Source organism: Euprymna scolopes, chromosome 3, assembly GCF_053919585.1.
Source record: "Euprymna scolopes isolate OS-2025 chromosome 3, ASM5391958v1, whole genome shotgun sequence".
NCBI classification, from domain to species: Eukaryota; Metazoa; Mollusca; class Cephalopoda; order Sepiida; family Sepiolidae; genus Euprymna; species Euprymna scolopes.
The window spans coordinates 76,363,528-76,390,461 of NC_136484.1; the positions used below are offsets into that span (position 1 = coordinate 76,363,528).

Genomic DNA, 26,934 nt, shown 5'->3' on the forward strand with positions numbered 1-26,934 from the left:
ACTCCAGCATTAATACTGTGAACTTCTGATTTCTGCCCATCAACCACTTATAAACCTATCAGAGAGAAATGATTTAATAATTGAGAAGACAACGAATATATAAATGTGTTTAATTCTTTTTTTTTTTTTTTAAATTCAATTTTCACCCCAAACAAGGCACAGTGCCACTTTGAAGCAGGGGGCTACTATCAGGGACTTAATTTGCGGGGTCATTATGAACGGAGATGAGTAGAAAGATGTTTGTTGACATTACACTTGAACTTCTGCATATCGTTGCAGTTGGGAAAGCAGAATCCCGGAAGGGAGTTCCAAAGACCCACAGTTCTGGGGAAGAAACTATTGGAGTAAAAGGCTTTCTTGCACCTAGGGATCTCTACTGTAAAGGGATGAGACTTAGTAGCTTGTCGGGGGTAGTTACGTCGGGGAGGTACAAGTGTTTGCAGTTCGTCAGAGCATTCACCATTGAAGTATTTGTAGAACAGGCAGAGGGATGCAACATCTCGTCGATGGGACAGAGGCTGAAGCCTAGATGACAGTTCAGGACCTATCAGGTTGGCGACTCTCTTTTGAACCCTGTCCAGGAGCGAGAGACAAGCAGCAGATGCACCAGCCCAGATGTGACAACAGTACTCCATACATGGGCGAATGGTTGCCTTATAGTCAGGCGTAAGTAGTTTTCTAGCACGGTAGAGGGAGCCAACCTTCCTTGCAGCAGCCTTGGTAATGCTCTCAATGTATCTATTCCAGTTCATATTCCCTGTAAACGTTAGGCCGAGGAGTTTAAAAGAAGTACTTTCAGGCAATGTGTTCTTGGCCATTGCTATTGGTGGTAGAGAAGGTTTCTTGTAGTTATTGAAGTAAACAAGCTTAGTCTTAGCAGCATTGAATGTGACTAACCATTTTTGTCCCCATTCCACTACGGATTGGAGGTCATCCTCTAGTGTTTCTGCCATTTCCTTGGATATGTGTTCATTTGTTTTCCCCTCATATCTGTTATAGAGAGTGGTGTCATGCTAAATTGTTTCTCAACATGTTTTATTAAATCTATATACTTCTAATAAGATGTAATCCCTATCTTGGTTTTATTGAACTTTTACATCTGGTTAAGATTATTTTATGAATATCAGAAATCTAATATCCATATTACTTCTGAGTTTACTGTAGTGATTCACCATTCAATTGTACAATCCATAAATTTATTCAAGCTGTAAATACTTGACTAAAAAATAAGATGGAAAGCTTACCACCATGACTTAAACATCAACAAATCCAGAACACCTGTCTCAGCTGAATGCTCCACTTCACCCAGAACTTTTAAAAAATGAACTTCCAGTCAACTCTCAGAGAACAAAAGAAGATTGAAAGATCTACCAAATTCTACCGACTAAAATCCACTACCCATCTCTATCAGAGTCCTCACCTTGACAATTTTGAAAATTCCATGTTAAACTTAGTAAAAAAAATTAAATTTAAGAAACCTAAATACCACCATAATCCAGTCGCCCAAAAAATTAATAATTTTGCCAATAAAGTTAGTTTTACTGACAAAACTGAAAATTACTACAAAGTAGACTACCTTACATATAAAAAAACTCATCTATAAGGAACTCAATAAATCTTACAAAATAGTTCCCCTCAGTACATTAGATTCCCTTAATGCGAAGGCCGAAAACTTACTCACCTTAATGAACATCCACAACTTCACTAAAATAATTACTCCAGGTATCCCTAGATTCATCCCCAAGGACCATAAACCTAACTTTCATTACGACTCTTTCATTAGATTAATCTGTCCACCTAGCTTGGATCTGGATGCTGTAAGTAAAAAATTCCTAGATAAAATCATCTCTATAAGAGAAAAAGTTAGCCTCCCTCTCTGGCAAAGCTCTGACTCTGTAATTAATTGGTTCCTTTTCCTTAAAAACAAACATTTACTAAACTTTATAACTTTCGATATCATCAATTATTATCAATCTAGTTCTCCAATTCTCTTAAATAAAGCCCTAATCTTCACCAAAAGGAATTCTGACTTGACAAATTTTAAAATTAAATCAATCCTCCTAGCTCAAAGATCTCTAATACAATTTAATAAGTTCTGGACCAGAAAGGACACTCCTAATAACTTTGATATTTTAATGAGTTGTTTTGATTCAGCGAGGGTGACAGATTTAGTGGGGTTGTTCTTGCTGAAAGAACTCCAACACAAATTTAGACATATCCAAGGGGGCTTATATAGAGACAACACCCTATATACCACCAAAGCCAGGCCAAGAGAATATAATAATAAAATCAAGAAATTACATGATTTCTTTAATAACTTCGGCCTCTCTATATAACTATCAAACCTATAAAAAAAAAACTTCTAATTTTCTAGATGTTACATTAAACCTTAACAGCGAGACATATAGCCCCTACCATAAACCATAAACCCAACCTTAAATTCTTATACGTTCATAAGTCCTCTATCCACCCTAATTCTATTATAAAGTCTACAGTACCATTTTTTATTTTTATTTTTTTTTTTACATGGTAGTCACCACTTATCCCCGAGTGGCTTCCAGGCCTTGATAAGTGTTATTGCATATACAGTAATCAATGGGATATCACAGTAATTGTTAGTAATGGAGATTTGATAAAGTGTCTTACTTAAGGGGCCGATTCATCAGCAATTTGTTTATGTTGGACTTGAAGACATCCAAGTTGTAGTCAGATGGGAAACAGGCAAATAGAACAGTTCCATAGGCGGGCACTGCTAAGAAAGAAGCTTTGTTCATGGAATCTGCATTTTGATTTAGGCACAGATAAAGAGTGGGGAAAATTATTGACAGTTGTTTCAGCTAGACAGGTGTTTTCCGTGAAATATTGGCAAGGAGGAACTAGAGATTGGAGCTCAAACAAGCACTCCCCGTGGAAATAACGATAAAACAAAGACAGGCTTGCAAAGTCTCTTCTATGAGAGAGAGGTTGTCGGGAAGAGAAAAAGGCATCCCCCCCCCATTAAGGCACAAAGTCTATTTTGTACTCTGTCAAGGCAGGATAGGCTGTTTTTAGCAGCTCCTGCCCAGATGTGGCAGCAGTACTTCATCCTTGGATGTACTTTGCTTTTATATAGATAGAGAATTGCATCAGCAGTGAGATATCTTTTGGAGCGGTAAAAGGATCCTACCATTTTTCCAGCGACCTTGGCAACAGACTTGATGTACGTGTTCCATTTCAGATCAGGAGTAAAGATTAATCCCAGAAGCTTGTCAAAACATGGAGCCTCCCCAAGACAAGAGCCATCCATTTCATCCATCCGTCTTGAGAAGAATTTCTGCTCTTTCTGCTGACAAAAAACCTTTAACCAAAATGCCACCGTCTTCAATGCCCTAAGGAATTCTGGATACAAAGAAAAAATTAAATATAACTGTCTTACTCCATCTATAGGCCGCCTAAGATCCATGATTACCCACAACATGACCCATAATAAACCACCTATAAGATATACCACAATTAATAACAATGAACTACACTACCATCATAATCAGAATCAACATTTTAATCCTAATAATCCTAAATCATCCAACCACCTTAGGAGAAAGAAAAACATCTGGTTTAATCTATTTAGCTCAAATGTTAATACTAATATACCTAAAGAAATTTTTAATATTGTACAAAATTCTTTAAAGTACCCACATTGATATAGTGCTATCTTTTAATAAAAACTCGATTAGGATTTTCTACTCAACTATGCTGAATTTAGAACAAAGAACCTTAACATCTAACAATAAAAAAATCAAATTGGCCTAAAAATCCCTTTTCCAATTAAGCCTAAAAACAATTGCAAGCTTAATTGCCTACTTAACAATGATTGCATCCATAGGGATGTTATATATTCTTGCACAATAACAGAGCTACCCCATAATTCCCTCACAACAGACTCCAATATTCTCTTGACATCTTCTCCCCCCCCCCATCTTCCATCTGATTGAATCACTGATCAAATAAGTGAGCTAAACAGTCAGTCGACTAACTACCCCATTACTAATAGTAATAATGATAATAATAAGAAAAATAATGATTCTCCTGATAATTATCCTAACACTAATAACACTGATAATCACAGCAACACTTTTATACTTATTAATCCAACTTCCACTCACCTCAATGAACAAAATTTAAGCAATCCCCCTACCTCAAACCCCAATACAAATCAACAAACCAATAATAGGCCCCGAGCATCTCATAAAATACACACTTATATCGGCGCCACCTCAACTTTAATAAAGACCAGAATATCTAACCACAATTCTTTCCTTTAACAACCAAAACCATAATAATAAGCAAAAAACTTCTCTAACTACTTTAATCAAAAAACTTAGATCTACTAAAACTCCTTTTTCAATTAAATGAACTATCCTAAAAAAAAATTAAGTCGTACACCCCAGGCTCTTGTTACCTCTGCACGTCTGAAGCTATAACAATAATTACTTATCCCCAAAATTAATAATATAATAAATTCTAAAAGTGAACTAGTCTCCTTTTGCAGGCATAAGACTAAATTTAAATCTGGTCAAGTTGAAATTACTTAACTTTAAATAATTCTCTTAAAATCTCAAAATTTTGCATCAATTACAGATTTCTTCCTTCCACTTCCTCAGCACTTTATTACCCTATTAATTTATATATTCCCTATCCTTTTCTCTCTCTCCATTGATCGGCTGGCCATGCTCCCCCCACCTCGTGAACTCTATTAGAATGCCTATGCATGTGTTCATGTATTTATCTTCTATGTATATGCAGACCTTGGCATCTATACTCTGACGTGTAATGCTTGTATTCATATGTGCATTTGTGGGTGCTTATGCATAGGTGTATATATATATATATTTGTATGGGAGTTTGAGTATAATTCTTCTTACTTTTTTCTTTTGTTTTTATTGCTTGCACTATGACAGTCTGCGAGTACCAGCCACCTTCTTCTCCCTCCAATTCTCCTTTACTCTTTCCTCAACCATTACAATCCACTAAAACTCTCAATAAAATTCACCAATCTTCCTATAAATTCTTTCTCGCTAGAAGTTTACAGCCCCCATTTTTTTTTTTTTTAAATACTTTTGCTTCAACCTCGTTAATGCTGCCCATAATTCCACCAAACCATATTCACTGACCTATTCCACTTCACCCCCAAATACCCTAATTTTTACAGCGATAAGGTGTCATAACAACCAGATCATGATCCTCCCTTACCCCACAGCGTTGAACTGCTTTGATTTTGGGTCAATACCTTCCCTCATCATTGAATTAACTCAGTCCACTGTGTGCTATCTTTCTCTACTTATTCTTCAAGTGGCTTTCTCTTCAGTTAAACTCACAAACTGGACTTCTTCATCTGTGCCTATTCACATAGAAATGTATTTTTTGGACCATTTATAAACTCCAACAACATGAACTCGGACTACCACAAACATGGATATTTTACTTTCACCACCTTCGATTCACTCTATTTTGGACTCAACAACTACAGGAACACTCTCTCATATGAAACCATTTTTCCTTTTTACCCCACTTCATCTGTTTCATTGTTCTATATTTCATTTTCATGCAAGTATGATCCTTTTCATACTTAGTTTCTTTAAATACTTTACAGACAAAACTTTTTTATGCTACCTCCTCCCCTCTGACGAGAAGGAAAGTATTTCTTCAAATCTCCACAGATTAAAGACTTTCACCTCCATTTGTGTTTTCTTTCTGAATAATAAATATGTGTTTAACTCTTGCTAAATTGTTTCTCAACATGTTTTATTAAACCTATATATATATATATATATATATATATATATATATATACAGGGTTATTCAAAAATCAAGAGACTTTATTCAAAAATATAAAGACTTTTTCAGATATAAAAAAAAAATTATTTTTAAATTTTACCCTTAATGGTAGAATCAAATCAAGGTATGGAGAACAATATGAACTCGGATGGTTCTGCTAACAAGAAACCCAGAGTAATGATGAATGAATCTCTTTTTGAGTTAATAAAAAGGCTTGTTGGGCAAAATGTACCTGCAACGGAAATTATGCAGATGACAGGACAGAGCAAGTCTGTGTATAAAGCAGTTTCAAAGATAAGAGAAAATCCAGATTCCTCTTATTCTGAGAATTATGGAAAATCAGGGCGACCTACAACACAGCATCCTGACTTGGTAAACAATATTATTAATGAAGACCAGTCGTTAACTCAAAAAGGGATTCAAAGTTTGAAGAAAAATTTGGATTTACCCCGAATCAAACCTCCGTTTGCAGACTTTTGAAGGAAGCGGGGCTAACAAGAAAAAGGCTGAAGAGGAAGGCAGCTGTCGTTAACACGAATAATCACCGTGAAAAAATGAGAGAATACGGCAGGGCTTTTGTGGGATATCGAAACCGCGAAGTTTTGTTTCTGGATGAAACAGGCTTTAATTTGCACACATCCAAAAATTATGGATATTCGCAAATTGGTGTAAGCCCAGTTACTTATGTGCCCCCTTCTAAAGGACAAAACCTATCAGCCTGCTGTATTATTTCACAGTTCAGCTTATCCTATTACAAACTGATTGATGGATCATTTAATGGGGAGAGGTTTCTTGAGTTTCTCGTCGGGGCTGTTAATGAGGGTGTTTTAAGGAGAAATGTAGTCTTAGTAATGGATAACGCCCCAATCCACAAGACAATTGTTGTTAAAGAGTTTTTAGAATCTCACCAGATTGAAGTTGTATATCTTCCCCCCTACAGCCTTGACCTTAACCCTATAGAAATTTTTTTTAGTATGGTTAAGTCTAGATACTCGGCCATAAGACCTCGTGCTGTTACTAGGGAAGAATTAAAAATTAATGTTGGTAATGTTTTGGAAAACTTAAATGGGGAGGATGTGCAAATTTTTGAAAATCTCATAAGAAATATGTGGGACCTAATCTACCAAGTAATAACAGGTGTTGAATAAATGAAATTATAAAGTCTCTTGATTTTTGAATAAAGTCTCTTGGTTTTTGAATAAAGTCTTTATATTTTTGAATAAAGTCTTTATATTTTTGAATAAAGTCTCTTGGTTTTTTAATAAAGTCTCTTGGTTTTTGAATAAAGTCTTTATATTTTTGAATAAAGTCTCTTGGTTTTTGAATAAAGTCTCTTGATTTTTGAATAACCCTGTAAATAAAATAAAAGTTACAATAAGTTTACTAAGGTAATCAAAATGGTAAACTTCAAATATATTATAAATATTAAAGAGTTAATATTTACAAGTAAAATAAACTCAGCCAGATGTAAAAAGCTCAATAAAACCAAAAAGGAAATAGAGCTTATAATATGAACAAATGATTAATAAAACATGTTAAAAGACATCTTGAAAAAGAGTTAAAAACATATTTAATTTTAAAAAAAGAAGCACAAGATAAGTGGATAGTCCTTAATCCGCAGAGTTTCGAAGAAATACTCTCCTTCTCATCAGAGGGCAGGAATTAGCAAAATGCAGGGTCGGATTTTGCATATAAAAGTATTTAATGAAACTACAAGTAAGTCAAAGATCTTACTTGGTTAAAAAAAGGGTGAGGTAAGGGGAACAAGAGGCAAAAGAAAAATAATAAAAAGATTTCGCATGAATGGATAGTCCGGTGAAGGGTAAAAATCCAAAAATGGTAAAATCCAAAACGGTCGAATTTAAAATTTCAATCCAATGGGTAAATTCCAAATGGTCCAAAATCATCCAAAAGGCAGAGTTCCTTGGAAAAATGCGCAAATGGAATGAATTTTAAATCATTAAAAGAGAAGCACTAGAGATAATATTTAAAACACGTCTGTCAAGGCTGGATGAATCAAAAAAATTAAGGCTTAAAAAAACCCCGAAAAACGGTGATTAAGAAATTAAGAGTATGTATGTATATGTGTATATGTATATATGTATGTGACTGTATATATGTATATATAATTTTCTATTTTTTATTTATTTTTTATTTAATTACTTTCACTTTATATATATATATATATATAACAGACGCCCCATTTCTTAGACTTGGCCATTTATTTGTTCTTCTGATTAGTTTTCTTAATTTAATTCTGGGACTTTCACGTGCATATCTAAGCTGACCTAATTATTAATGCTAACTTTCGTGCTTTTTGTCTGGGTCAGTTTGACCTTGCTTTTCAAATTTAAACTGTCACCGTTTTTCGGGTTTTTTTAAGCCTTAATTTTTTTGATTCATCCAGCCTTGACAGACGTGTTTTAAATATTATCTCTAGTGCTTTTCTTTTAATGATTTGGAATTCATTCCATTTGCGCTTTTTTCCAAGGAACTCTGCCTTTTGGATGATTTTGGACCATTTGGAATTTACCCATTGGATTGAAATTTTAAATTCGACCGTTTTGGATTTTACCATTTTTGGATTTTTACCCTTCACCGGACCTTCACCATTCATGTGAAATCTTTCTATTATTTTTCTTTTGCCTCCTGTTCCCCTTACCTCACCCTTTTTTTAACCAAGTAAGATCTTTGACTTACTTGTAGTTTCATTAAATACTTTTATATGCAAAATCCGATCCTGCATTTTGCTAATTCCTGCCCTCTGATGAGAAGGAGAGTATTTCTTCGAAACTCCGCGGATTAAGGACTATTACAGGCTTCCGTATATTTTTGTAAAAAAGCGCAAATTTTGATTTCAATCTCTGTCATTTTAAATAATCAAATCGAAACGAATTTTTTTTGGGGTCGATTTTTCTTTTGCAATTTTTATTATCTATTATATTATATGAATATATTTTTTTAATATTGGAAACCTGTTATATAAAAAATCGGTTTAAACTTCATATCGCATAATATTTGAATTTAATATCATTTAAAGCTTTTTAAAAATAATTATTTTTTAGAATTCATTTTTTTTTGTTGTAATTCAAATAATTATGTTACCGAGAAAAAAAATCAAGAAAAATTGTTCATTTTATTTTTTTTAACATAATATTAATGATTTTATGCCCAATTTTATTTACAACTTTGAGGTAAGTGAAAAAAATTATGGGATTTTATCTATCTCCTATATATATAAAAGCGAAAATGTTTGTATGTATGTATATATGTATGTATGTTTGTATGTGCGTTTGTATGTCTCACAAAAACTTTCGACACGGGTCACGGATTTTCACGAGATTGGTATCATTTTAAAGCTCGATCCTTCGCCCGACAATATTGAAAAATTGGCCACAAGCATTAATTCCTTCACCCTAAAATCATCAATTTTCTACAGTGAGGGGTCAGCAAAAACCGTCCTTTCATGACAAGTTCGCTTCTACGCATGCGCAAATGACGCAAATGACGTCGGAACATTAAAAAAACCGACCTAATTTTGTCAACATTGTCTTAGCTCACTTCATTAGAGTGCGGCCTCATTATCTAAAGGTTTTGGTTCGAATCGTGGTGTGAGATGTCTTTTCTTTTTTTTTTTCGATTTTTAAATGTTTAATATTGAAACGGTTATTTAAGCCATTTTTCACGCTCTATGTCTTTTTTTTTTTTTTTTTTTGGTTTTTTATTTATTTTTCAGCTTTTTTAAAGAAGCTTTAACGTTCGTTTTTCTGGGTTTTTTTTCCATCACATTCGCGTTTTCTTTTTTTGTTTTTGTTTTTCCAATTTTTACATTTAACATCGTTTGTTTGCCTTACGTTAGTTTTTTTTTGTGTTTTTTTCGATTTTTTAAAGTTTTAACATTTATTTTATATAAAATATTTAATAATTTACTATTTAATATTCAAAAATATTTACTTCGCTTATTCTTATGTTTTGATTAACACCCCCCCCCCTGCCCGAGCACACACACCTCTAAACACCCGGGCAATGCCGGGTACCCCCCCCAGCTAGTCTATATATATAAAAGCGAAAATGTGTATGTATGTATGTATGTGTGCTTGCTTTTTGTGTATTTTCTTTTTGTGTGCTTTTTTGACCGCGCTTCTCGGTTGGCTTGCTCCTTCTTAAAACTTTTTTTTATGCTGTCTAAATAATAATATCTACAACTAAAGAACTCGGGTCACAGCTATCTTTAATTTACCTGACTTTTGCAAGCTATTTTTAAGATATTTGTTGATCGCCGTGTAGCGGGGAAAACAGAAACTGGCTTCTAGCGCAAAACTAGGTCAATCATCATGTGACTTAACGTTCTCGCACCTGTTAATTTCGCTTTATAAACGTCAACTTAACACACTTATCAATTCATCTATTGTCAGGGTCGGGATGGTTAGGTCGCAGGTTTTTTTTTTCCATTTCCTTTCCACCTCCATGTCAAAGGTTTGGGGTTCAAGCCTACCTTTCTACTAAAACTTTTTGTTTTCTTTTACACCTCCAAACACCTGGCCAACATTTTTTTTTTTTTTTTTAAACAGGGTTGTTTTGATCTACCTTCCCCAACACACACATCTCCAAATACCCAGGCAACGCCGGGTACCCCCCGCTAGTATATATATGAATATAACTATTTTTTATTTATTTGATCTTTCCAGCTTTAAAAAAATGTTGAAATTGTGCAGCCTGTTCTAGACTCACACAAAACACGCATTCACATCTGAAGCCACTTTTCTTGTCATACACATACGCGCACACGTACATATATTCACATTCATGTACATACACTCACATTCACGTGCATACACACATACGCTAACGTGCACACATACGCGCACACATGGGCAACGTCACTTCCCTTAAAGGAAATCCACACATGCGCAAAAGACCACTGGAAGCAACTACAAAACAAGAGAACTGAGCTGTTTCCTTCTTTTTTGATTCGGCTCCCGACCTAAGCGGTCGACGGACCAACTACTCCCTTTTGGGGCACGCATCACGTCCCCTGCTACTATTCGTGAGGCAAGAGTCAACAGACAGTACGTACACCTTACACACTTTCTCTCTCCATGGCCTGGATTGATTGTCTCTGTCTCTCACTCTCTCTCTCTCTACAACAATAGACTTTCCTTCTCACCAGAAGAGCGAGAGACACACGCCAAACTAAACACGTGATGTACCCTTTCATTTAATTTGTTTCTTCACAAAATAAATTCTAGTTCGTTTATTTCAAATAGACGCGTTGTTCGTTCCTTTTTCAATTCAATTCATTTTTCCTATTTTGTACGACTGTGGGACATGTATAATATATCCACCAGTCTCACTGGTGACACCCGAATGTGAGATGAACACGCACTTCCTTCTATACTACAAGTCTCGCAACAAACTGGCGACCGACTGACGTGAAACGAGCACGCATGGCGACCCTACTTTTTTTTAAAAATGAATTGTTTTGAGCGAGACGCGCGTTTTATTTGATAAAGAAAAAACAAATTCTTCAACAAAGAAAAACAAGTAAACTACTACCGACAAGAATCTCAACAAGCAACAATGGCATTGAACCCTCCTTTTTCCTCTTCGCGCTAACGGACCTCATTTTTCCAGAACTCTTTTCCTTTTCAGACAAACGGCACATCAACCCGCTAACAGCGAGAGACGCACGCCAAACTAAACACGTGCTGTACCCTTTTCTTTCATGTGTTTCTTCACGAAATAAATTCTAGTTCGTTTAATTCAATTTAACATGTTGTTCGTTTCTTCCTCAAAACAATTCATTTTTTCTATTTTGTACGACTGGGGGATATGTATAATATATCCACTAGTCCACCACAAATTGGTGACACCCGACGTGAGAAGAACACGCATTTCCTTCTATACCACCAGTCCACAACAAATTGGTGACCCGAACGTGAGATGAACACGCATTTCCTTCTATACCACCAGTCCACAACAAATTGGTGACCCGAACGTGAGATGAACACGCATTTCCTTCTCTATCCACCAGTCCACTACAAAATTTTTATTGACCTACATTTATTTTTTTCAGCGTAACATGAAATATGGGGGGGGGGGTAGAACACCTAAAAAAAAAAAACCCTCTAACATATTTAACGAAATCTACTTTTAATATGTAAGTTTTTATTTAATAATGAATAAATATCGAAAATTTCAGGTAAATATGACTATTATTTTATTTTTGCTAAATTTTGAAAACAGGTGTGTCAACGGCTTAAAACACGTTACTACATAGGAACGTTGTTTTAATGCGTCGATAATGTAAACATGATTTTTGTTTCGCATTTTCATTATTTTCATAAGCTGTAAAAAATTAAAAAGAAAATATTAGCAGTTTATTTGAAGCTTCTTCTTTTAAATAGAAAAAAAAAAGTCAGGATGATAATAATCGCGCGTTGGACAAGAACCCTTTTTTTTTTTTTAGTTCTTAGAAAGGAAGAGGAACTTCCGAAGCAGGCTGTACTACTTTGCCTTTACACCGCCGCAAAATGTCACGTGATCGAGAGGTCATGTTATATAGACGCGCTTTTCACTAAGTTTATTATTGTTTGCTGCCATACTTATAGGTAAGTTGAACAAAAATTCTCCAATGTGCTTATTTTATTTAGAGAGAGAGAAAAAAAAAAAATGAAAACTTATATCAACAATTCTTCGATTTAAAAACATAATTCAAATGCTTTCTTTTTTCCATTGTGTCTGCGTTGTTTATTGTTTATTTTATTGAAATTTATTTAATTCATTTTGTTTTTAAACATGTTGTTTATTATTAAAAAGCGATGGTATTTATGCATTTTAACATCCTCTTATGCAAATTTAGAAAGCTATTTTTACATAGGGGACAGCGACTTTCTTAACTCTTTCCCTGTCGCGGACGGAACTTTCTTCAAATAAAAACAAGAAAGTGCACAAGTAGGGAGAAATTCCACACTGGTGTGGTGAGAAATTATTAGTTTTCTTTTTGCTGAAAAAAAAAAAAAAGTAAACAAACCTTTTTTCTTTTACTGTGCGTTAGTTTGGTTCCGTACTGCTACTATTACGACTACTATATATATATTTTTTAGGTGCTTATGCACTTTTATTACCGCGCTATCTTTTTAAATGCTATTTTCGGTAAATATTCAGATTATTTACAACAGAACGCCGACCACTCTAATTTGTTTTTTTTAGAGGTAATCGGGGTCGCTGACAACCAATCTGATAATCAAACCCGGGGCAAATTTACCGTTTGCATGGTATTAACCCCTGCACCCATGAACTACTTTCCGCCATTTTACAGCTTCCTTTTACGCATGCGCGGCAGCATAAACGAAGTTTGTTGAATGTGCTTTCACGTAAAGAACTGCATTTTCAGATGGCGTACGAATCTTTTGTGGAACATTTAAACTTATACGAAAAAGAAAATCACACCAAGTGGGAGGGGGGAGTAATGTCGGAAAGACTTTTTTTTTTGTCTTACGTAGTTTTTAATGCGGTTTACAAAAACATAAGCACCAAAAATGTTATGTTTTTCGTTTTTTTTTTTTTTTTTTTTTTTTTTTTTGCTGGAGGGGTATTGAATTATAGAACTTGTGTGGCTTAACAGGTGCATCTGCAGTTTAATTAACCGTTTTTACTTAACGCACCGACATTTACCGATTAGAACACCATTTACTGTTTACATTCGGGGCGTTGGTGGTGTTGTATTTTCTTGCGCATTTCTTTGGTTTTCAATCGGAAAAAAATCTTGTTATTTATTTGCCCTGCTATTTGACCAAAATATCTTAATACCCGCAGCCCGTGGAAAGTCTAAATATGATATTCGTTTTCAGCATACTCGAAAAACAAAAGTCGTAATTTTAAAGGTGAGTGTTGAGTTTGAATGTTCTCTCCTTTTATTTATTTATTTTTTATTTTTATTTTCTTGTGAACCTGAAATATTATTTAGGGTAAATTTTTACGACGTGTACCAGAATTATAAACACCCCCACCTCCCCATGTTAAGAATGGCTTTCAGAATAAACACCCCCAATCTCAGAATCCGTTCTTAACATGGGGAGTTCGAGAGTGTAGAGAACTAGGATATATAAATCCTAATCCTGTTACAAAAGAAAATAATGAAATGAATGGAATGAAGGAAACAAAAACTCAATTGCTGGATAAGATAAACGTGTCGTTTATTTACTGTTGAAAGAATGAATGTTTTAGATATAACACGTGTTCATGTCCGCGCGGGTGTAACCATCGTGGGACTGGTAGTATAGAAGGAAAAAGGAAATGTGTGTTCATCTCACGTTCAGGTCACTATCGTTTGTTCACGCGTGGGAAGAGAAGTGAGTAATGTAGTGTAAAATGGGAATGATAGTCCAGCGTGTAGACAAAGAAAAGGATAGACGGTTGACATCAGTTAAGCCGTGCGCCATGTTAGCAGTCAGCTACGCAAAGGTATTCTCAGGGACAAGTTGTATATATAGAGAGAGAAAAAGTGAGAATGTCAATCCAGTTCATGGAGAGAGAAAGCGTATAAAGTGTACGTATGGTCTGTTAGCTTTTTGTCCCACATAGTAATAAGTGGCATGAGGCACGCGCGTTCGGAAAAGGCACGCTGTCGGTCCGTAGACCGCCCAGCTTGGAAGCTGGTCCGAAAAAAAAGAAGCTGCGGTGCAAGTCTATAAATGGGCCACAACAAATCTATCTTTTATACAATAAAAATCTGAAAAAAATCTTTATAATGTACATACTTGTTACTGCATGAAAATGTCATATTCTAAAAATCACATAAATCGATCAAGTAGTTTTTTTTTTATTTAAGAAAATCAAATATTATCGGATGATTCATCGAAGAAAAAGCCACACACCATCTTGTTTGAGAGATAACGCAACTAACGACTCCTGGCGGAAATATGGGTCAACAAGGGCAGTACATGCAGATCATCGAATATTTTATCAATCAAATACTTTTATTCATTTTTTTTTTTTTTAATTTTTATTTTTTTTTATTTTTTTTTTTTTTAAGAAAATCAAATTTTACGATTTTTAGGGATAATAAATAAATTGACTGTCACATTGCAGAGGAATTTTTAGCGGGCATTTTAAAAAATGTGGTTGATTTGTGTATTATGTAGTTTTTAATGCTTTTTAATTGATCTAAAAAATCAGTTTTCATGAACAGTTTACAAAACCATTACCGTTTTTCCGTAAGTAACGTGCCAAAATTTATCGAGCAGAATAATGATTAACATTTCACAAAAATTCTGTGTTTACATTGGCTGTGCGGAGGAGAGCGGCGACGGTGTTGCGGCTGAAATTTACCGAGCCGCGGCTGCAACACCACCACCCCCTGCCAATGTAAACACAGAATTTTTGTGAAATGTTAATCATTATTCTGCTCGATAAATTTTGGCACATTACTTACAGAAAAACAGTTAATTAAACTGCAGAAGCACCTGTTAAGCTATACAAATTCTCTCTCTCTATATATATATACTAGCATGGGTTCCCAGCGTTGCCTGGGTTGACATGAAGTTCTGTTTGAAACACATCTGTATCCTAATCATTTTTATCATGGGCAACATGGATACCCTCACAACAAAAATAAAAGAACGGATGAAAACATGTAAATGTAATCGCCCCAAAAAAGAAGTATGTGATACCCTCTCCACCAGATATTTCGGCAGAAGGGCTACAAAGAGAAGAAACTATTCTCTGGATATTGAGCACTGGAAAGACCCTCTCCCCCCAAAAAATAATTTAAAATAAATCATTACAACTTTTGTTTCAATAAAAATAGCCGCGAATACCCATGCGATTGCAAAAAAAAAAAGAAAAAAAAAAGTTCTACCAAAAATTAATTCCAAAAACAATTAAATGAAATTTTTTGTCATTTTATATTTCTAATGTAATCCCCCCCCCCCAATGAATTTGTTATATTTTGGAGTTTGTTTTTTTATAAAATTGTTTGGTGAAAGTACAGAATGGTCTTATAAAAATTAAATTTATCGTTATTTTATGTTTCAAATGTAATTCCCGCCCCCCAGCACAAAAAAAAAAAAATTGTACTTGTCATGTTTCACTCCCGCCTCCTCCCCCATGATCGCCAAACTTGAAAAAATGCTAGAGATGACATGACTGGTTGATTGCTTTGTAGGCAAAAAGTGGGTGCTCATTTTTCGTTAAAGTTATATAGAAAAGTTATCCCTCACGCTAAAATGCTAATTTTTTTTTTTCAAAATTTCTTTTTTCATATTATTTATAAAGACTGCTTAAACATAATAGGCCCCCAAAAAGTAGGTCTTAATTTTTTTTTTCTTTTTTTTTTTTTAGGGGTTAAATGACGCTGGGTCACGTTGTAAAAAGTGACCATTTTTAATTTAAGATATTAAATAAATTATAAAGAAAATCTGTTTCGCAGGCAATTAAACACACTTACTATGGTATAATTATTATAATAAATACCGGGCAACACCGGTTAAATTTTATAAACAAACAAAAAGAAAGAATGATGGATTTTGCTCACATGGAAAATTGGCCCTGTGTCTGACTAATTCTGCCCTCGTAGGGATGCAAGTAAATGAGGACATTAGTTTTAATTATTTTTCTCAATAAATATGAAGAATCACTCCACCCTCGAAAATTCCTTTAAAATTACCACTTTTATAGGTTTTCGGGGGGCGCTAAACACAAAAAATAACGATTAAAATTACAGCAAATGAGTGGGTGCATTTCTTCATATCCTATAAACTACTTGTTTCCTGGAATTTTTAACGTTAGTGGAAATTTTAAAAGATTTTCCGAGGATGGAAAGAAAGTCCCCCCCCCCTCAAATGGTGGATACAAAGTGGGTGCTCATTTTATATTAAATTATTATAGAAAAGTGATCCCCCAGTTTAATAATTCAGCTTAGAAGAATATTTCGAAATGAAAACAAATCTATTACAGAAAATATTTAATAACGTGCTCCGATAAAAACAATTTTTCAATTAAACTATCACAGTTATTTTCCCTTTGGTTTTTTAGTTTGAAAATTAGACGATTTCAGATTTCAGATAAAATAAGTTAAATAAAATATGAATTGAAATTTAAATAAACTAAATAATTTAAAATTTTTTTAATCAGTTCAGTTAAAACAAAGCTATTATTTCGAATAAGTAATATCATCGAGCTAATTATTTAAATAGATTAATTTAATGTGATATGCTAATGACCGTAGTCAATCAATGTAGATGTGACTTGAAGAATGCTATATATAGAAATTACGTATGAAATATATCTCCGTTGACAGAAGTATCCTATTATGGGCATTAATATTTCTTGACCAGGAGAGTTGTACACACATATGGCTTTATATTTCTTTGGTCATTGGGAGTTGTACACACACACACACACATACGAATGCTACTACTTTATATATATATATATATATATATATATATAGATATGATTACCCCCCCCCACAAAAAAAAGAACGAAAAACATAAAAATATGCATTTTGTATAATATAAAATGAGGTGAAAACTTTTTTTTATTTTATGAAAATAATTCTTGTGATTTAAAATGTCCGCTATGTATACATGCACCTTATGAAAGGTCACGTGACTACTGCTCATGCGTAGCATAAATGAAGTCAGTGAAATGGCCTCTGTGCGCATGCGCAATCAGCCGACTTACGCCATTATAGCTGATTTTATAAAGAAAATAATCCATTAGAAAAATATTAATATCTCCAAAACTTTTAATTTGCGACGGATATGGTTTTCAGATTCTTTTTTAGCACATCAAAATTTACAAGAAAAATATATTTTTATTTACTAATTCGAGTTCACGCTTTTTCTAAAATAATATTGTAAAGAATACCTTATTTAATAACACATACTTAACATGGAGAGGGAGAGGGTGCTCTGTAAGGTGGCCGGAAAACCCGTACCCAGAAAACTCGCCTCTTTTTTGCTAGGTAGGAAAATTTATTTAATAAGAGACCAGTTTTCCTACCTAGCAAAAAGGGACGAGTTTTCCTAAATTCGTTTTGTAACTATTCTGTACTTTCAACTTACAACTATCGTAAAAACTGAATTTAATTTAATTTAAAAGAAAATTGTCTCGGTGGACCGAATGTATAAAAATGACCAATGGTTGAAGGGGCACAGTCTCAGAAAAGCGGATTTTTCCGCTAGGTGGAGGGGTGGGGTGGGGGAGTCTTGTTCCCTCCCCCCCCCGCTAGGTGGAGGGGGGGGTTCTACTAGGTGGAAATGTCGTCATAGATAAGTAGATGTGTTTATTTCGTGCGCATACGAAAGATGGCCGCCGAAGAATACAATGCATAATACAGTTTTGTATATCTCGATAACTACTTATTTCTGCAAAATTTCAAAGCAATTTTCGTATTCAGCATAGTCGAAAACTTTAAAAAGTCGTCATTTTAAAGAAAATTGTGGAGGTGGACCTATAAGTGAGTCAGAATTTTTAAGGAATTTTTGACACCCCTAACAAAAAACTGAATGAAATATAAAAAAAAACTCGTAATTTCTCTTTTTAAAGTTGGTTGTTTATTTTCTTTATGGAATATACTTCCAGAATAAACTATTAAAGTCGTTTAAAAAATAATAGAAATATTATTTTTTATTTTTAAAAAAACAGTGTGCCTTCATGTAGCCATTCATGTAGCCTTCATGTAGCCATTCATGTAGCCTTCATATAGCCATTTTGTTTACGTAATGAAATCAATTCAATTTTACGAGTTAATTTTTTTTCAATTTTTTCACTTTAAAAATCTATCAAAATTTTTCTATTGGTTCAATTGTTACGATATTTTCAGGTTTAATGTGAAATTTTATGCTCTTTCCAATAAACTGAATATAATATTCTAGACAAGGGTTTTGTAAAATTCACTCCCCCATTTTGAAATGTCTATTAATATGAAAATAATTAATTTTCTCACCTCAAATTTATATATCACAAATTGAAGATAAAACATCAATAAATAAAATAAGCTAATTTAAAAAAAAAAAAAAATAGTTATTTGTAAATTTACCTGTAAAGTCCAAAGTTTATAACCTTTTGTAAAAAAAACCACGGTGAATTTTTTTTTTTTTTTTTTAAGTGAAACCTTATTATATTCTTATACTGCACAGAAAGTTTTGTTTAATTACAACAATTATTTCTATTTCATTCAATGTTTGTTTTTTTTTATATTAAAAAGAAAATTCACTCCATGAAGAAATAAAATGTATTAAATCAAAAACTCATGTATTTCTTTGAGAAAAGAAAAAAAAAAATTGACTCGTTTTTTTTTTTTTTTTTTTTTTTTTTAAGGCAAATCTTATAAGTAAAATGTGACCATCTATGGTGGCACATACTTCTTGACACACAAGGCTAGACAGCTAACACGAACATGTGGTTTTTTATGTCATTCTGTCCATCCATATTTCAAAACAAGAACAAATATCATTTCCGGTGTTTCGCTAACAACGTAACAATGCTTATGTAATGGCGGGTTTTTCAAATAGTTGTTTAAAAAAATTCTTTTATTTAAAAAATACATGGAATTTAAAATATAAATATGGATAAATTCTTTACAATGAAGAATGGAAGTACCCATTGAATAGTATTTTTTTATAGGTAAGTGATTTTTTGGTATTTATACATACATATATTTATCGAAGCAAGTTCAAATTTGTTGATTTTCTTTAAATCTTTTTTAAAGAAAACCGATTTAAAAACACAAATATTGTATAATTTGCTATTAAACCTGTTATTTTTTAAATTTGGTTTTTGCTCCTTTAATTGAAAAAAAAATTAAGGTTTGAATTACATTTTTCAAGTAGTTATAAGCTTGGAAAGATAGTAGGTCCAATTATTCAATTTTTTTTTTTTTCACACATTTTTAATGTCGGTTTGACGCACCTAGTTGACCTAATGTAAAAAAATATCAATTAGATATACAAACAAATGCTTGTATAGATGGGGATCCATATCGGCCAGAATATTGCGATTTATGAAAGAACCTGGAAATGGCAGAAGCGGGTTACAATTTGAAAGCCGAGATAAAAATCTGGGTAAATGTTTACTTTAACTACGACAGAACACCGACCAATAAATTTTTTTTTCTTTTTTAGGTTTTCGGCGTCACTGACAATGAATCTGATACTCAAACACGTCGCAAATTTACTGTTTGCATGGTATTTACCCCTAAACCCTCGCACTGTTTTGTGCTATCTTACCGCCTTCGTTTATGCTATTCTTACATGATGCATTCGCGCGTAGTAAAGTGACTTGTCAGATCGCGGAATAATTTTTTAGTAGACATTTGAAATAACATTTGAAATAACAATGTGGTTCATTTTTCTGTGTTACGTAGTTTTTGATGCTTTTTAATTGATCTAAAAAATTAAGTTTTCACAAGCGGTTTACAAAAACATTTGGTAAACATAGGGATAAGCTACAACAGAACACTGAGCAGTTTATTTATTTTTTTTAAGGGGGTAATCAAGGTCGCTGACAACGAATCTGATAATCAAACCCGTTGCAAATTTACCGTTTGCATGGTATTAACCCCTGGACCCAGGGACAGTTTCTGCCATTTTACAGCTTCTGTTTATGCTACGTGCAAGTGCGCGGTAACATAGACAGCAGCAGATGTGTGCGTTCACGTCGCAAACTGCCTTTTCACATGGCGTACGAATCTTTTGTGGAACATTTAAAATTATATGAAAAAGAACAAAAGCACTCCAAGTGTCTGGGTGGGGGTAGTGTCGGAAAGTGGTGTTGAGGTGCGCAACAGAATACTGTTAAAACCCACTGAATATATGTCAGCCTATGTCACGGTAATATATATTGAGGGAGTTTTTAACCGTATTTTGTCTAGTTTGTTATTTTTAACTCCTTTTCCCAAACTTACCGTGTCAAAGAGAGTCGGGCGACATTTTTAACTTTCCAATACATCGGTAAACACTGTTTTTCGAGCTAAATAAACATGTTACATCAAATAAAAACACTAAATACATATCTAGTTAGGTAGAAAAGTAACTTATCTTGCCTTTGATAACATTTATTTGTTATATATTTGTTTTGACAACTTTTTCGAATCTGTGTACAGCAATACAAACCCCATTAATAATAATAATAATGATAATAATGATAATTTGAATTGTTCAAACCACTATTCTCGTCTTGTTATATTTACAATTTGGCCGATGTAAACCCCGGTTTTCCTCATGCACATTTTCTTTCAAACTTGAGAACCTTTTGGTTGAGATGAATGTTGAGTTTAGAAACTTTTAAAAGCTCTCATCCTGACACATAGCCTTCGGGTTAGGATCAATCTGTTTTGTCTTCACCCAGAAGAGGAGAAATCCTTTTCGACTGAAGCCACTTTTGTTGTTGGAACTGAATATTCTTCTCATCAAACCGACTTTGTTCCATGTATAGAAAAAGTGTTAAATAGAAAATTTTGGCTTTCAAGAAATGGTATGTTATTCTGCTTTTACTAAGAAATAAAATAGAATTAAATAAAAGTTCACCCAAGATTTCTTCTGTCGACACAAGACTTACATAATGCTATAGACAAACTCTAAAAGTAAGTGTTAACGTTTAGGGAGAGTATGTTTTGTTTTTTGTTCTGAAATAATTGCATAAGTAACACTATTTTTTTTATTTGTTTCAAAGATGGAGAAACGTATAGTTGATCATTATAGGAGTATTTCAATTACTTTGGTTTATAATTTAGTAAGAAATGAATAACATCAAAAGGTGTTTATTTAAAATAAAATTGTAAACATGATTACTGAAGAAATTGTAATTTTCCTTGACACTGCTATGAAAAATAAACAAAACTAATTGAATCAAAAATGGCAGCCCTTTCTGGAGTTAACTGCACCAAGATAGCCAATAGATCTGATTAGATTTCAACTAATTCCAGAGTCAACGTTTGTATCTATGATGCCAATTGTGCTTCTCAATCAAAAGTTATCTGTATATTTATAAAGCTGAGTCATTTAAAATGCCAACTTCCAATATTATTGGTAGAACTAGCAGGACTTGCGTACCAGCGTTGCCCAGTGGAAGAAGCCCATCACCCCGTAAAAAACCAAAACGATTAAACTACAGTTGTTAGTGGGAGTCACTGCTGGCCCAGTAAAATAGCGGACACTGGCGCCCATGGTCAAAATGAATGTACGTGCCGAAGTAATAATGTTAATATCTATAAATCCATTCTTAACATGGAGATTTGATTATGTGATGCGATTATTGTGCTTTCACCTAGCATTATTCAGGTCTGCCAAACCATGTGAGGGTGTACCTGAACAGTTGAAACCCTACTAATGTAAAAATTTGCAAAAGACAGAATGTAAACTGGAGTAAAAGAATAAAGGAAATGGAATACCAGTCTGTATTACAATGTGTGTTCAATGGTAAAAAAAAAAGCTCTATCGTAAGGGCTGTGTAATTTTTTTGTTTTTTTTTGATAATGACAAAGAAAATTCTTATAGTGGATCGCGTGTTTTAAACTTTGTAAAAGAAAGCAAGTAAATTGGTTTAATGATTTTCTCTCTTGTATTTTTGATGTTACATGACTGAAATGACCTATGCATTAAATGAACTTGACACTAGGTGAAATAAAATGTCTCTTAGTGACGCCATATTTTAATGTTAGTAACCGTTTGTTTATAAAGTGAAGAACTGGATTCAGGAATATGAGAATATCAGAACTCAGCCAATCAGAATGAACGGAACGTTGCGAGGGAGGCTTTATTATTTATGAATCGGAAATTGGAAAGATTATGTTAGATCTATGTATGTATGAGTCAATTACAATTGGTGTAATCACAGAATCTGTGGAACATGTAAAATTCTTCCTGGTAACTGTGGTAGTACCAAATATTTAGAGAGAAAAATCGGGACTTCTTCCTCTAACGATGTTGTCATTGTGATGGTGTTGCTCGTAGGATGTAATGTAGTATTTTATTATCATGATTGAACGTATCTGAAATTGTGTTCGAAAGTTACATAAGATAGTGGCTATTAGCCTGGCTGTATTGAATTTGTATGTGGCATCTGTTGTTGCAAACCTACAATACGTTTGATCAGAGGGAAATTCCTGCGGCTACTTTATTAATAAAGAGAGAAGAGAAGAAAACAAATTTCTAATATAATCATTCCTGTATATGTGATCAACATCTGAAGGTTAATTAATTTGCATATTGCTTTGCAAAACGAATTCTCATTAATTTTTTTAGCACAAGACTGATTCTCTGTCAAGTGCAGACTGATCACCTAGTCAATGCTGAAGAGTTACCAGGGTCCATAAAATCTGTCTCAGCATGTTTTGGATGAATTGTGGTTCTTTATCCAAATCTTGAGGTACAAACTTGTTCATCATCTCTCCACATAAGTTGTTCTTCATCTTCTTGATCATCATCATCATCATTATTTGGTTTTCGACATTAAGCTTGTCTCTTTCTACTTCGAGTTATTAATTGTTAGTTTTCTGATTTTCTTAAAATTGATTCATTAGTTTTTCACAGAATTTTGCAGAAGGTCCCTCTTTACTTGCCTTGACATGAGGACAGTTAGATACAAAGCTGGTTTTTAATGTAGGGAAAATCCAACAAAACTAAAAATTGCCCCAGCACAAAGAATTTCTTCAATGACTGAGGGGAAAAAATACGCTACACCTTGATCCCAGCCCAAAGGCTAAGAATACTGTAAATGAAATGAGCCAGATTTTTCAAGAAAACATTGATAATTCTCCTTATACCTTAAATGACCCCAAATGTGATTATTTATTTGTTTGAAATATCTAACATTTTCTTAGTTTTTACTCAAAATCCACAAAGTAAAGATTAATGGCTATTGTTATTGCAAGAAAACGCTGAAGTGGAGGACTGAAAAATGGCGCCCAGATTAAATACCTTTTTTCCTCCAAAATCTCACCAAAAATGTGTTTGTTGCATGATTCAACTATTAGTGTTTAAAGACAATCAGATTTGCTCCCTAACATAGTACTGAGAATCTCTCGACCCCTCAATCGGCAAAATTTGCACATCTTTGCAATCTATGTAAATGCTAAGTCGATTTCATGTTTGTATTAGCAATGGGATCAGTCGAATATTTTTTCCTGATTCCGATACAATTACTGGTTCTGGTCTAAATTAATTTCAATTCTTTTAAATTCTTAATATAGAGGCTTTTTTTTTCTGGATTGTGGTCAGATTACTGCATAAAACCATGTAATCTGTGCATATATTTTTACAAATGTTCAAAATGCATTTGTAAGATGATATTTTAGTTTTACTGATAGTTTAAAATCAAATATTTACTGTTTCATCATTAATATGAGTCATGGAAAATTAAGTTTTAAGTGAAAACCAACAAAACTATTCTTTTATTGCTTTTAGCAATAAAAAGAATAGTTTTTAGCATTAGAAAATAGGCACAACTTTTTTCTGATACTGACTCTGATACTCCAAAAGTTCTGATTTTTAAAATAATTCCTAATTCCAATTGTCTCAGCATTCATTTTTTTTTTTTTCAAGGATGGGATCACCCAATCACTAAAAATTCAATGTAAAAAAAAGTAATTTTAAAAATGTTTCTGATGTCAATATTGTGTCAAATGTGAAACTAAAATGCATTTTTTTTTTTTTACATTCGGCTTGGATCAAAGTGTAGTATTTGTTCTATCCAAAGAAAGTACAGTAATATCATGGGGTCTGTGTTTAGAATGGAAATTTCACAAAATCCTGTAAAATGTTTGGAGATAGTCACAATAACCAAACTGAAACTACATTAATGAGACAAGCATATTTCAGTCTGAACAAAAACGCTACAATAATTAAAATCCGTAGAATGCAAGACAGCAATATGCAACAGATGAATAATCTCACTAAGTTCCTTTTGGTTACTTTCTCACAAGATCTTTGAAAAATTTGTGATCGATAGTTGTTTACCTGATTCAATTGTTTTTGTACATTTAAATGAGGCTGGAATATTTCCCAAATTGACAAAATTTGCAATTTTTGCTTAAAATTTGATCTTTGTTTACATTTTTCAAGTAATAGTGATTACAGGGAGAGATATAACTAATGCTTGTCTTATTGTGAAACTTAACTTTAACAAATATTAAAACCTTAAAAAATGCCTTCACCCCCCCCCATCAACAAAGCAGTAGTAGTAGTTTCTGCTGTTAATTATACTGGAACTTATTCGAGCCACACACATGCTTCAGTAAAGCCTTCATTTTCTATTGTCTGTTCTAACTATTAAACTAATGACAGCAATTATTCTGTTTTGGATTTGCAATGTCACCTTTCTTTTGCTCCAGCTTCTCAAATTATCTGTGCAAAATTTCCTTGGTTTAAACATTCATCAGACTGATACTTCCTTTCTTATTCTCTTGAATGTATTTTTAAAATTTTTATTTTGATTCAAAAATAATGCACACATACAGCATATTTTCTGGTTGACAACCTGCAGATATTACACAAATTTTAACAATTTAGTTTTGCTTTAAGTATATGGTAAGTGAAGATCACTTTTTATTTCATACTAGCAAGACCTATGTCCCGACATTGCCTGGAAAAATTGATCAAACCTTCCACCCTAAAAAGATTAGAAACATTTTTTCTCTTCTAAATTATTAACTTTATCCACAATATAGAAACAATCCATGAATAGAACTGTAACTAAAATAAAACAATAATTGAATTAGAAAAAAAATGAAAAAAGAAAAAAAAACCCAAATAATTAATGAAAGTTTGTTTTGCAAAGCAATATGCAAATTTACTTTCAGATGTTGATCACAAATACAGGAGTGATTAGAAATTTGTTTTTTCTATCAATAATATTGGAAATTGGCCTTTTAATCTCATTGCCAGTGTAACAAATGATTTGGTTTTATAAATATACAGATAAATTTAAGGGACAGAATCGGTGGTATGGACACAAACGCTAACTCTGGAATTAGTTAAGCCAAGTACGTCCAAGGATGGAATACTGTTGCCATATTTGGGCAGGAGCTGCTAAAAACAGCCTATCCTGCCTTGACAGAGTACAAAATAGACTTTGTGGCTTAGTGGGGGATGCCCTTTTCTCTACCCTGCAACCTCTCTCCCACAGAAGAGACGTTGCGAGCCTATCCTTGTTTTATCGTTATTTCCATGGCAGGTGCTCGTCTGAACTCCAATCTCTGGTCCCCCCTCGCCAATCTTTCACGAAAAACACCCGTCTAGCTGAATCCACTGTCAAAAGTTTCCCCCACTCTTTGTCTGTGCCTAAATCAAAACGCGGATTCCATGAACAAAGCTTCTTTCTTAGAACTGCATGCCTGTGGAACTCTGTTCTGTCTGCCTGCTTCCCACCAGACTACAACTTGGATGTGTTCAAGTCCAACGTTAACAAATTCCTAATGAACCGCCCCCTTAAGTAAACACTTCATCAAATCTCCACACTAACGTAATGTACTTGCAATAACCCTTATCCCTGAGTGGCCTCCGGGCCTTGATAAGTGGTGATCATTGTGTAAAAAAAAAAAAAAAAAAGAAAAAGAAGCCAAGTTGAAATCTAATCAGATCTATTGACTATCTTGAAACAGTTAACTCCAAAAAGGCCTGCTATTTTTATTTTGTGTCAATTAGTTTTGTTTATTTTTTGGTGTGATATCAAGGCAAATTAGTCTATCATGCAAAAGTTTGTCACATAAGACAATTTATTTGGTAATATTTTATATTATGTTAATTTGTAATGTATTTCAATTTCATTTTTTAATAAACGTTATTGTATTTGTTTTATTACTAAATTATAAACCAAGATAATCAAAACATCCCCAGACTGATCAACAATAGAATTTCCCCATCTTAGACATGAGTAAAATAGATGAAACAGTCTTCCTTAATGTTACTGCTACCAACTCCATAGGTGACAATGCACCATCTCCCCAACTTTGTACAGTTGGAAAGCAAAAAACTTATATAAGCTAGTATCTTTTGGAGATGGCTGTTGCTACTTGGACTTAGAGTTAGTGGTAATGTTAAGGGAAAGTTTTGTAAGTTTCTAACAATCGCTAATCTTTAATCATAATTTGGGATATTTACAAAATATGAATAA

The 26,934-nt window shown here is 33.5% G+C and overlaps 1 protein-coding gene across 3 annotated transcripts in view; it reads left to right on the forward strand.

Moving 5' to 3' along the window:
• Positions 1–12,303: 12,303 nt before the first annotated feature.
• The window catches only part of LOC145256343 (alpha-N-acetylgalactosaminidase-like), a 77,070-nt gene continuing 62,439 nt past the window's right edge, over positions 12,304–26,934 (forward strand). For 2 of the 3 annotated variants that reach the window (XM_080115133.1, XM_080115143.1), the window contains exon 1: positions 12,304–12,425. The gene's annotated coding sequence lies outside the window, so the exon portion shown is untranslated. Of the gene's footprint in view, positions 12,426–13,679; positions 13,701–26,934 lie in introns of those variants that run through there. The other variant, XM_080115154.1, reaches the window with a different exon arrangement.